The sequence below is a fragment of the Paramisgurnus dabryanus genome, chromosome 7 (assembly GCF_030506205.2).
Source record: "Paramisgurnus dabryanus chromosome 7, PD_genome_1.1, whole genome shotgun sequence".
Lineage (NCBI taxonomy): Eukaryota > Metazoa > Chordata > Actinopteri > Cypriniformes > Cobitidae > Paramisgurnus > Paramisgurnus dabryanus.
The window spans coordinates 36,595,644-36,609,663 of NC_133343.1; the positions used below are offsets into that span (position 1 = coordinate 36,595,644).

The 14,020-nt window shown below is 39.0% G+C and overlaps 1 protein-coding gene across 2 annotated transcripts in view; it reads right to left on the bottom strand.

Moving 5' to 3' along the window:
- The window catches only part of cntn4 (contactin 4), a 201,993-nt gene extending 195,686 nt beyond the window's left edge, over nt 1-6,307 (bottom strand). For both annotated transcript variants that reach the window (XM_065279757.1, XM_065279756.2), the window contains exon 1: nt 6,058-6,307. The gene's annotated coding sequence lies outside the window, so the exon portion shown is untranslated. The remainder of the gene's footprint in view (nt 1-6,057) is intronic.
- Nucleotides 6,308-14,020: the final 7,713 nt, after the last annotated feature.

Below are 14,020 nucleotides of genomic sequence, written 5' to 3' on the forward strand. Positions count from 1 at the left end.
AGTGCATCAGGCGTTAGTAGATGACCCGCACCTGAGGACCATCATCTCTGCTTATTTGCGACCCTAAACTAAATCGCACAGCTCTTAGTAGATTGCGTTGGTCATAATGAGCTGCTGCACTTGTGTTATTTAATTTTTGTTAATACCCTGCATATAGTAAAATAGTAAAAAAGTCAATCTGGCCCCATGTTATCTATTTAACAATAATCTTTCAATAATCAATAATCTTTCAATTTAATTTTTTATTTGCTGGAGAAAATAAAGAGGAGTCACAAGGAGAAGTCAAAAAATTCTTCTAAACATATGGCTTCGTTAGCTGGGATTTCACACCCCACATTTTCAGCTACGATGTCCGTGGTGCTGAACTCAAGTGCATCAGGCGTTGGTAGATGACCCGCACCTGAGGACCATCAGCTCTGCTTATTTGCGACCCTAAACTAAATTGCACAGCTCTTAGTAGATTGCGTTGATCATAATAAGCTGCTGCACTTGTGTTATTTAATTTTTGTAAATACCCTGCATATAGTAAAATAGTAAAAAAGTCAATCTGGCCCCAAGTCATCTATTTAACAATAATCTTTCAATAATCAATAATCTTTCAATAATCTTTCAATTAAATTTTTTATTTGCTGGAGGAAATAAAAGAGGAGTCACAAGGAGAAGTCAAAAAATTCTTCTAAACATATGGCTTCGTTAGCTGGGATTTCACACCCCACATTTTTAGCTGCGATGTCCGTGGTGCTAAACTCAAGTGCATCAGGCGTTATTAGATCACCCGCACCTGAGGACCATCAGCTCTGCTTATTTGCGAACCTAAACTAAATTGCGCAGCTCCTAGTAGATTGCGTATAGATATAGTAAAATAGTAAAAACAGTCAATCTGGCCCCAAGTCATATATTTAACAATAATCTTTCAATAACAATTAAAGGTCATGGGTTCGATCTTGGGAGACACATACGGTACAGTACTGGAAAAATGTGTAGCCTACTTTGAATGCACTTTAAGCCGCTTTGGATAAAAGCATCTTCCAAATGCATAAATGTAAATGCAATGCAAATGTAAGCTGACTCATGCTGTACCGAACAATGCTACGTTTTTAGCACCATATGAACTCCCCAGAAGACTGTCATACAGTAGATTTCCCATAAACACTCGGTGACACACCCATGTGGTTTGGGCGGCACTTTGCTGATTAAACAATTTCCCCGTCATGCCCATTATGAATGCTCATTATACAGTATAAACCAGCCTAATCTGACACATTCATTTTACCAAAGGGAAGAACTGTAAGTGAAAATATTAATGGTAAATAATGCGAACGGCATCACACAGCGAATTGCTCCGTAACTGTCTTATCATGTTATGCTTCTCTAATGAAACCCACAATTAGCCGTATCCCCAAAGGTAAAGTCATGTTGCAGCATGATTGCATAAGCAACAATAGACAATAGGTCTGTAACGCATTAAATAAATGCACATAAGATTTACAGTTCACTGGGTCTGAACTAATTTCAAACCAACCATTATTACAGACAGATGTGTTGGTTATTAAATCATTCTTCAATTTTTAAACTTCCCTTTCAGTAATAAAAATTTGCATTTATTGATTTACATAAATCATCCCTGCGTTTACAAAATCATACCAACTAGTTTGATATTTCTTGTTTTGGAAAGCAGTGCACCAGGCTGTACTATAAGTACACTGACAGTATTTAAGAGTTCGTATTTGTACCCCAGAGGTCCATATTGTATACATGGTACATATTAGGGCCCTTTAAAGGGTACTGCCCCAGTGACAGCTCGGGACCATTTTACAGTATGCATGTGTATATTTAGCGACTTACTATAGTATTACAATCTGATGCCACCAATTCTACAATACTTTTTGTCAGGGTAACTCAATAATGTTACATCCATAAAAAATGAGGTGAATTTCCATGGAATCCAAAAATAAAATAAAAATAGTTTTATTGTGTCTGCAACTACGCGAAATTGTCTAAAATAAAAGCAGTTCACAAGTCCATTCCCATAACTGGACATTAAGGCGTAATAAAAAGGCACAACGGCGCTGTTATTAAAATGAATGATAGCTCTGTTTGTGACAAGTCTACTTGCAATCATGTATGAGGATCATTACATTACCAGGGAGCTCAAAAATACAGCTCGGAGACATTAAGTGGCAGAAATAACAGCAGAATAAAAGAAAAGTGCTGTTTTAATGGGTTTTTTTGGAGGCACGCTGACTAAACACTGGCACTTTTCCTCACCACACAGTATTTTGAATATTTGCCCAAAAATTTGCTTTACACGGAGAAGCACATGCATATAGTATAGCTCTATACAAAACACACCCCTGGTGATTTGATTTATTTGCTGAAACAGTAACTGCTTGTGGCAAACATTGAGAAAAAAATGTCCCCCAACTATTCCTAACCCTACATTTACACCTGTCTACAAAAACCGGTCAGCTTCCCCAATGCAATTTCTCACCAAACACTCGGATCTCATCATAATTACAGTACTGAAGCTCTGAAGTAACACTTTTTCAGTTACGGCCCTGAACCCTTAAAAAAGGTGCAATAGTGTGAAAAAGACCTCTTTTTTATTGTGCCGTCAGCTTTCCTGAACTTCACACCAATACAGAACATGTTGCGATATGAACAACAACCCAAAGTTCACAGATACGAGCTTACTGAACACACATTCGATTCCTTTGCCCTTTTAGCCAACAATGCTACAGCGGGAAGAGGGAAAACTATAAATAAACCATCTGACCCAATGCATCAGTTGTAACTGGGTGTGCGGTGCACTCAACACACCGTGTTCACACACTAGCCGAGATATAATAATTCCCAGCACCAGAGGGATTGTTTTTCCTAATTGACAGCCATCTTAGATCCATTAGCACAGTGCTGTCAGTACGCAAGCCTTTGATCTGCTATGTCACCTGGATCAATTTCAATGCCTGGCAAACATGCAAATAATTCTGTATGGCAGAGAGGTGTCAAAAGCATGGCGCTAAAACACTGACTGTCTCTCGATAAAAAGCAAGAAGGGGGTGGAAGAGAAAAAGAAGCTGACTTTGAGACTCCACGGCTGGTTTGGAAATCATCTTAATACAACACAAGAGGCTTACAAGTCTCTGCATGCGCGCACGCGAAAGAAGCATCGAGGGCCCACAGCCTTTCTGCGCATAATAATGGGCTGTTTGCTTTAAAAACCAACCGAGAGCAGCACAAAAAGGGGAGCATCTTACTGGAGGCGTAAGCTGGGCGACACGAGCATTTGTCTTTATTTGCTGGGCTTTACTGTGCACCCTAGATGATGAGACGCTAACAGACTTCACAGGACTCTGTCCAAAATGCCGCCTTGCTCGACTGAAGAGCGCCCAGCTGCGTCCGTGCACTTGAATTCCCAGTTACCCCTTTGTTGCCTTTTCATCCGGGCCGCCCACAGCGTTCGACTATGCAGACGTAGAAGTTGTGCTCACTTAGGAGGATACTGTGACAACAGAGAGGTCTTCAGGGAGTCGATATTTCCCTAAAGAGTATTGTGCAAAGCTCAAAGCAAAGAAGAAGTGGAAAATACAAGGAACACAGCAAAACAAGACTGCAAATTAATAACGATACTTGGTTTAGACATTTCTTGTTAAAGCTAAGAGTTATACTAAGTAATATTTCAATATACGAATCATAAGTATAATCAGTGGCGGCTGGTGACTGCTCTTCCAAGGGGCGCAAATTCAAAATAAATGTTCGGAGTGTCATGTGTGTTGCTCGGGTTTTTTCAAATTATGTGTTTTTTTGCGTCATGAGAACATGAACTTGTTTTGTCAAAATAAGTGCCTGCTGCACACGCGTCCAAACCCTTTATGATCAAAGAGATGCTCACGTTTACAAAATACAAGACACTCACTTAACAGTAAACTCTGATTATGCATGAGAGTATCTGGCATACGTGAGCGTATTTTTTATCATAAACTCTTTGGACGCAACTGCAGCAAACACTTATTTTGACAAAACACGTTATGCACATAGGTTCACATATTTTGAAATGACGAACCACACACATGACATGTTACATACATGTTGTGATGAACTTCGCATTATGCGCCCTCGAAAAAAGAAGTCACCGGCCGCCACTTAGTATAATCACAACCATTGCTAAAAAAAATTTCACCATGTTGTAAGTATTAGTCTGTGATTCTTGCCAATTAAAATACCCTACAAAAGTAACATGTTTAAAAAGTGCTTCAGCCTCCACATGCGCATGAACTACAAAACCTCACATAATGAGAGGTGCTTTTCCAGGTAACTTTTCTTAGACAGCTCCCAAAATGCAGACGTTACACAAAAGTGTCCTGCTGGATGCAGTTCATTTATACTTCTGCCAGCAGAAACTATCCGATTAAATTTTTATGACGTTCGCCTAAAAGCAACCACCCTGGAATCTTTTTAATGTCACTTGCACTACATCACTTCTGACAGGTTGCTACGCTGCTGCACTTTTAGCATGAAAGCACACTTTCTCTATCTCTTACTGTCTTTATCTATGTCTCTCTCTCTCACACACTTTCTTCTTGATGTAACCCTGATAACTATTTCCCAACATAATAGTCTTAACAAAAAAAGGGATGCTTAAAGAGGTCTTTGCAGCGATCCGGGTACCCAAAGAAGCCTCAACCAAAAGATTTTGTGTATGTTAAAGGTACTTTTTGAAACCCAACAAAAAAGCTTTAATTATCCAGAAGGCTATCAAACTCCAAAGGAAAAATATATAAAACAACAAATTATGCCACATATTTCCCCATCTGCAATGTTTTGACAATGCATACTGCAGCTGTTAGTCTAATATATAATACAAAATACTGAAATGCATGCAATTACACCTACAGTAATTGCTTCGAAAAGTGATGTGAAAACAAACCAGGCTGCTTTAAAAGAAAAGCCAGAAAGCATAATCTAATCCCAAAAATGATTGTATAACATATCCTGGGTTGACATCTCCTGACCTGTGATTACCATTTAAATATGATCCATATAAAACCACATCTGCATGGCCACCAGACAAGATGAGATTGAAACCAATACAGGGAGCTGCAGTCTGTGAGCGACAGATGCCTTGAAGTCCACAGTATTCAACCTCATGCAAAAATCTATGCGTCTTTGCACAGTTCAATGTTATTTAAATTTCAACAACACCCAAATGTACCAAGTGAAACAGACAGCTGGGACGGTAGATGACATTTTGAAATAAACCGAAGGGCGAATAAGTTATCACTTTAATTTTAACATGTGATGCAGAGAGGAAATAAAGAAATAAATTCTGAGTGGTTTATGGAGTCAGCGGACAGCAATAATCAGAAAATCCGGGCGGATTAAGCGATGGAGGGGATTAATAAACATCTGTGGAGGGAGGCTCCAGTCTCCAGCACACGAGGCTCTCTAACCGAATCAAAGTCAGGGCAGATCAGATCATTAACCTCGGCGCAACATGTCTCCAAGCGTCGGTAATGCACACCCGTCCTGACGTTAATGCGCTCTGTACGCAAGCCATCACCGGCGGTTTCGGTAAGTAAGATCAATTCGGGCTCGAGGTTTGAAAAGTCAACAGAAACGATCATTTCCCTGCGTGTCACATTCAGTTGTGTCAATTTTTTTATCGTTGTATTACACGAATAACTTATAAAAACAAATATAAAAAAAAAAAATGCATTATTTTACTGAATATGGCATATTGCGTGTGATAATTGTATTACTATTACTAGTGATAATTGTATTGCTATTACTACTACACAGTACACACCAATAGTAACATTTACACATCTATCTTCAGTGTTTTGGCTGTCGTATACAAATGCGTAAAGGTGCAAAGTGAAAGTCTGTCCTTTTCCCCTTTCATAAGACTCAAGAAAACGTGTCACCATGCGAGAAACGAAAGGTGCAGCATCATACTAACTCTCCTTTAGATGAAGTGCAGCATTATAAACCCGAGTTCAGTCTAATGGGTCTGTAAGTACACAGCAATGCACAGCTGATAAGTAAAGACGCACTTACTATGATACATCGAGTCCCGTCCCTTCCTCAGGCTCAGTGAACCGCGCATCCGAGCGGAACCAGATCTTCCCGGTCGCCTGAATAAATAAGAGCGAATCTCCAAAACCCGACGCTGAGTAGCCAGTCTCGCCACAAATACGCGCGCGCCGCCGTTAAGCCGAATGTATCGTATCGCGCTATCCTCGCGCTGATTCACGCATCAGCATTGAGCCTCGCGCTGCTCCGAGTGGCACGGGGTGGGCACCTCCCACATGCTGTGTGCTCCCAAAGAGTCTGAAGCATCAGCATCTTTGTGTCACGAAGGACCGTGGATCTGACACGAGGGATGCGAGGGCACGGCTGATGTGACAGGGATGTAAACTTCCAGTAAAATATGAGAAGATGCATGCATTATTCATTTGCATTTGAAAACCAGGATAGGATGTATGGCTATTGATAGAAAAGCCAATGCATCTAATGCATCTGATCTGCCCCATTACAGTATAAGGCTATATAAATGTCTTATTTCATTGGAAATGGTTTAAATGAGTAACCTAGTTGTAGTTTTCCTTAGAGACCTAGATTTGACTTGGGCTGGTGGCCCAAGGGCATGCAAAATGTAAACAAACGTGTCCTTAATACTATTACCATAACAATGAAGATACGAAAGTTGGTAAACAACTCTTGGATTGTGATGGATCTTGACACCTTACAATCGACCGTACCAAATAAACTGCTCGGCACAAAGCATGTTTATCCTTGCTATAAGCGAACCTGTGTTTAATGTATTGTGGGATCTATAGTTTGCATAGATCTTTTTGATGGTTTTCGAAGATGATGGCTTATCACACAACATTTTGGACTTGTTGTCATATATCTATACTGACAAGCGCTAGCAGAGCAAGGCATTTGCAACACCTATACTGTAGGTTAGGTTCAATTTCTATAATGACAAAATGCATGCAGGTAAAAATACCTAGAAATGTATGTTATTTGCTTGTAGGGCATTATGGGAACCAAAATTTGAAATAAAAACGGTTGATGAGTATTTCTGGTTCCCAGAATGCCTTGCATGAGACTGTTGTTTTATAGTTTTATTCTGTAAAGATAAAGACTTGTTCATGTTTAATGTTCATTTCACTTTGGAAACTGTTCATATAACATTTTACAGTGCATTGCACACTGTATGTGTTTAGTTGAATTGTATTTCTTAGGTTTAGCATTGTTTCCCTTGCTATCTGTGACCCAGATCCACGACCGATTTTGAGGTCATTTACATGGCTACATGCACCGCTTGCTTAAAAGCAAATGCACCTAATGAGCGGTCTTGAAAGGAAACACTGGAGTCCATCATAAAACACTGTTGTCTAATACAACGTAAGGGAATTCCTTACGAAGCAGCTGCATTATACCTGATCAATTATTTATCTCACTTTTAATGAGATCACATTTCTCCATGTCATGATTGGAGTTTAGCCTCCCCTGCCTCCTCCCCCAATGCTATCGCATTTTCCTCAATTAAGTTGGATCGGAGGACTGATCTATCTAGGCACCTGCGCCGGGGGGTTTATAAGCCGTTCGGTAAGTGTCTTGATCAATGGTTGGGGCTTATTGACATGCTTAACTCCCAATGGCACTCTCTGTCTGGTGTGACACAACAGCGTGGGGAAGAGCGGGACATGTTTTGACACTAGTGTGACAGAGGTGTATGTCTACTGTATGTGTTGGTGTGGGTGTGCTGCCCTGTGACTATGGCTGTTTTGCATATGTTTGTGCAATTCAAAGATAGAAAAATGTGAAAGGCTCATGGGCTTTTTAAAGAAAACAACAGAGTTAATTCACATGCATAGTTGTTTGAGAAATAGGAAGACATTAAATGTATCTTGCTTGGCACTCATATCCTCAATACAGACAGATTGCATTTGCATCGACTGTTAGCTGAAGGGACGTTTTAACCGTCTATACTATGAAGGGACCTATGAAGTTTAAATGCAACAAAATTTCCAATTAGCAATACTGTCAGGGAAGCAAATCAATCGTTTGTTATTAGATATGTAACATCATGTCCACGAGGATTGTGCTAATCCACTAGGTGGCACAAGCTAACAAGCCTGTTGTCAAACACAGCCTTTTAAATCAGGGTAAACTGTCAGTTGTTTTGGGAAAAATACAGTGCCGCTGATAGTTTATCTGCATTAAATTTAGGCGACCAGTTTATTTTTTTATCTACATAATTATAGTGGTAGTCTCTTTTGCATACCAATCTCTGGATTATACCGCAGGCAACGAAATTAAACAGATACAGGCCTCTCTGCTGAATGAATTCCACCTTTGATCCCTTAAAATTTTCATTATCCGCACATAAGCCCTAATTATAGTAAGTGGGATTCGAGAAAATCTTCTCTTTTTAAAATAGTCAATGGGAAGGCGATAATTAAAAGAGAAGTGAAATTGAAATCCTGATGGGATTAACTTGCAGGAAAGACAGCAAAGAGCACTACAGCCTTGAAGAGAGACCGGCTACGGATATGTCTTTATAAATTACACATATTTACTGACTCCTCATAAGCAAACAAGAAAATTAGTGTGAAATAAGTAGCCTACTGTATAAAGACGTACAGTAGTTGATCTTTTTTTTTCAAAATTTAAGAAAATTCATGAAATTACAAATGAATAAATGAAAAAAAAAAAAAACGGACTGTTTTGCCTCTGTTTAGACCTTCTGTAGGGTGTATCCCTTTGTGCCCACCCAAAGAAAATTCATGACATAAAACAATCAGGTTGAAGGCTGACCTGGTAACACTTCAAGGAAAACAGCACTGTTTTTCAATATTTTACTATGTTCTTACCTCAACTTAGAGACGAATTAATACATACCTATCTTTTCAATGGGTAAACTTAATCTTTATACAGCACGTCGTGAATGTGTTGACATTTAGCCTGGCGCCATTCATTCCTTAGGATCCAAACAGGAATGAATTTAGAAGCCACCAAACAATATATAATGTAGTTCTCATGTTTATCCGCTTAAAAAATCGCCATGTTTTATTTTGTGCCACCATACTTACTCGTGTAACTACTCATGTAACTTTGAATAGGGAAAACATGGAAGTGTTTGGTGGCTTCTAAATTCATCCATGTTGGGATCCTAAGGAATGAATGGGGCTAGGCTAAATGCTAACACATTTACGACGCGCTGTACAAAGATTAAGTGCACGCATTGAACAAAGAAACTGTAGTTATGCATTAATTTGTCTAAGTTGAGCTAAGAAAATATTGAATATGAAAACAGTGGTTTTTTGCTTAAAAAGTTTTTTAACTTAAAATTTCACTTTGAGTAAGAATTTTAAGTTGAAAATACTTAATTTTAAGTGTTACCAATTGAAATAATGTTTTATGTTGATCCAACCTTTCACTTTTTACAGTGTAGATGAGATATGTTAAAGGATTTTAAAGTGCACCTATTTCATTGCTAAAAACAATTATTTTGTGTATTTGGTATACTACGTGTTTGGTTTTGGTTAGTTTATGGTTAAAAAACATAATTTTTCACATACTGTAGATTTTTGTAGCTCCAGATATATTGCTTTCCTTAAACGCACTGATTTTGTACAAAACTCATCGATCTGAAAAGCGATGTGTCCCTGATTGGCCAGCTAATCTATATGTTGTGATTGGCCTGAATACCTCTGACGTCAGCTATGTGATACTCCTTACCATGTTTGAAAGATTCGGTCACAATGCAATGCTAACAGGAGTTAACTTACAGGCTGTGAGTCCGAAGCAGGAGAAATTGTCATAATGTTGGTCTTGTCTACGTCAACAGGCCCAGGAAGTAAACCGTCGCCTACAATCCGTGTGTTTGTTGTAGTCCAAGAAAAAAAATATGTTGGAGACGATAACTCATGTCATTGTTTACTTATGTGTATGTACCTTTTGCATATCATTTAACATGTACTACTAATACACACTTACACAATTAATGAAATGTAAAATCGTGAATCAGACCATAGTTGCTCTTTAACTCTTTCGCCGCCATTGACGAGTTTTTCCGTCTTTCCGCAATACCTCTAATATCCACCAGGTGGCGCCCTTCCGCAACTTTTTAAACCTGGAAGTAGAGCTGAAGATCTTTGCCCGAACCCGACAGGACCCGTCGGGACCCGACGGGCTCGGGCGGGTTCGGGCTTCATTTCTAACATTTTACACGGGCTCGGGGCGGGCTCGGGGCTTCCGCTCCGGCTTTGTGAGGTAAATGAGCGGTCAAGTTCAAATCAGTAGCGCAGGATCGCGCTGAATTCATTTACAGTGGATTTAATGATTTTCCTCATCAAAAACATGTAGCCTAATCTTGGTGAGTAGGTTTTTCAATGTATAACTAAATATGAATCGAGTCTTACATAATTTAGACAGAGGATATAGACTAATGTTGGCAGTAGGCTAATAGAGAGAAGTGCCGATGCAAATCCCGCGGAGCCTTTCTCTTAATTTCGTTATTGCCAAATACCCATCTTAATTCAGAATGTATTATCTTAATTTAATTCGTTAAGAAATAATAATTTTATTGGCATATTTATAGTGTATTGCATAAGCCTATTTAGAATGAGATGTTACAATGTTACAGATTACTTATTTCTTTGTTTCAACTTCCAAGTGGCGTGTAGATTATTAGTCATGAATAAATAATGTTAAAACCTGTGTAAATGTCTCATTCTTGACAAAAGCTGTGTGTGTGCGCACATTTAAATAATGTCGGGCTGTAAACGGGTTCGGGCTTTTAAAAAGCTGTCAATCTAAATGTACGTTCGGGTTCGGGCTGCATTCTGTCGGGCTTCGGACATTTCGGGCCTAACTTTTAAGGCCCGATTACAGCTCTACCTGGAAGTATTGCCCTATGGCAAGCGGCTGCATGTCCGTGTCTGTTTTAAAAATCGCTCTGAATGGGATCTCTATGAAAAGTCTGTCACAAAAATGGAATTATCTCTGCTTTTTGCTCAAAATGTGGTGTTTTTGCAGAAACCTACCCATATTCAAAAGCTGATTACAAAAGAACCACTGAAGGTAGGATGAAACGTTTTTTTTTTTTTTTTTTGAAAGCAGAGGGTCTGTTCTTTCATTTGATATATTGTATGTTTATATATTTAAAGAAAATTTTCTGTAAGGCATTAAACTTTGGTGAAAATCATGAAAGGCGCTGGCTGGCAACTTTTTAAAAAAACGCTGGCGGTGAAAGAGTAAACATTGAAAATGACAGTATAATTAAGTATTTAAATGTTTATGTTCCAGTAAGTCCTTCTCGGTTCCAACTATTTAAAGAAGTTAAAGGGAAAGTTCACCCTGATAATATTTTTCTCACCCCCAAGTAGCGTGATAGTTTTGAATTGGGCTACTTTTAAACTATTTCTGCATGTTGATGTTTTTTTTCTGCAGGATAGATATGGATTTACTTCATTAGTAGTTTGTATCTGAGCTGTAAATAGTCATTGGGATGCTTTTAGACTAATTTTAAATGGTCATTGGGCAAGTTTTGTTACGTGGATCTGGCAACACTCCCCCAAGCCATCATACTGTAGCTGTATGACTTTCAGCCAAACACAGTCAGAGCTATATTATATTCCTGGCTCTTTTCAGCTTTATAATAGCATTGGACTGTGGCCCATTTCTAAAGCCCCCAAAAGTGCATCTATCTTTCAAAAACGAATCCATTCTTAGGTGAAGCGATGAGTCTTTGTAACATTGGGTCCGAGGTCGGCCTTCCACCTGACTTCAACTTTCTCCTGAACATGCATACGGCCGCTGTTTAAAAGTTTTAAATATGAATGTTTACTTACAAAACCCATTGCTTCACCACAGAAAATATAAATAACTGTATGAATTAGTTGTTAATGGATGGATTGACTTAAAAATGGAGCACCACCCAAAACTAAAAAGATCCTCCGACACTTCCCCCGGAAAACCCCGCCCACCCGTCAATCAGCGGGAGACGCTAGAGCTTGCAAACATCATATCATGCGACACAGCTTTGTTTAATTTCAAAACTCAACAATGGCACGAAAGATGAAGTGTGTTTTTGGATGTAAGGAGAAGAAATCAAGCCTTATGAAAACAATGGATATAGTTAATATCCGGGGTAGCAGCGGAGTTTTGCGTGTGTGTTTGATGCGGTGGATTTTCCCAACTGGGTCATGAAGAGTTGAACGCGGTAAGTAAGACTTCTGTCTTATGTTGGAAATAGTCGCGTGCATATTATATAAATGACACGAACATGTAGTGAATCATAAGTTAAAACAGTGTTGTTGCATGACTCGTACTCGCTCCTCCCGCGGTATAACTCCTCCTTCTTAATTTTTTCGTACGTTATCTGAAAGATTCGGTAAAGCTAATCTTTCTTTTATAAATCTGATTAAACTAAAGACTCTTCTGAGATATAAAGGATGTCATACTACTCTATAGGTACTCCAGATTAACATCAGAAATGCAGAAACAGCGTGTGTTACGTGAGCTTTAAAAACTTTACTTCAACTTAGTACATTTAAAGATCTATAGTTCAAAATCCCTGTAAAGTAATTAAAAGTATGTTCAATTCTCGCTGTTAGTCTCTGAGGGTCTTTCCTATTGAATCTCACCTGGAGTTCCTTGAGTTCAAGGCTAAGCATTGTCACAGCGACTTCAGACGATCCCCCAGACTGAGCTCTATGTACTTGGACCCACGTCTGTCTGGTATCACTCGAAAACCACTAATGACTTACGGACAGAGGAATTGAAACTCAGACTGCCCGATCGCCAGTTAAGTAAAAATCTCTGCAGCGTGAAATAAAGTAACACTGCACATTGTGTTGACTTTTCTGGTCCTGGCCTTGGGTAAATCAATTACCTTCTGATGCAGTGGGTATCTAAGGGTATTGATATTCAGATTGCATGGGCTTTGTTGAATCTCGATAGCTCATTAATACGTAATATTCCCCATCCACTAAAGGGTTTATATGATTAAGACGAGATCTCCTGATCAACAGTGATTATAAACTGTGCAATGTAATAAAGAATATAAATGATGATTGGAGAGGAGCTGCTGGTGCATTTGAAAGCGTCGTATAGATTGCAGAGTAGTTTTAAACATTAGCCGGGTTTGCTTCAGGAAGAGAAGATTTAGGCTCGAATACACAGGAAGCTTGAAGTTATCGGCCCTTTTTATCAATGACCGCAGGGCCGCTTTGAATGATGAGAACTGTTTCCTTCCCATTCAGAATTACATTACGGCTCTTGACGGAGCGCGTTGAGTAACACAATAGTTTGGATTGACAGCAAAGCAAAACAAATCTAGAAAGTTAGCAGGGTCAAAGCGGACGAAAGGGGGTCATCTGCATCTCGTGTTTAATTGAGAAGTCACATGTCTGATTAAATTTATGGGGATTACATTTTCATGCATTTGGCAGACACTTTGTGCATAAATTATCTTTGGGAATCGAACCCAAAACCTTTGTGCTGTAAATGCACTTCTCAACCAATAAAGCTACAGGATCATTAAAAATAAAAGAGTAAGCAGAATTGCATGAGGATGTGTCACGCATTATTAGAATGCTCTCTGAATTTATCAATCCTGATTGGTCGATTCTGCTGTCAAATATTTTTGAGTAAAGATCGTTGTCCCTCTCCTGCTGCACAATGCAGTTTCATGTCTCCTCTAGCACGCCATATTCTCTTTCTTCTCACATAATAACACAATTGAGCTGAAATCAATATTTCATACGCATTCATTTTTATATTTGGTAAATAGTCGTGCAAAAACTAGAATAATGTCTGTAGGTCATTAAATAAAACCTTAAGGATAATACTGAACCTCTCCACCAGTCCCACTCAACCCGTCTGGGTTGATTTTGCTGACTTTATTACGCCTGCTTATTTTTAACCGGCTTCTCCATTTACCCATTCTTGAAAACCTCATCTATTCAGCTTTTACAAAGCTCCTTTGCCGGTTCAGCCTACA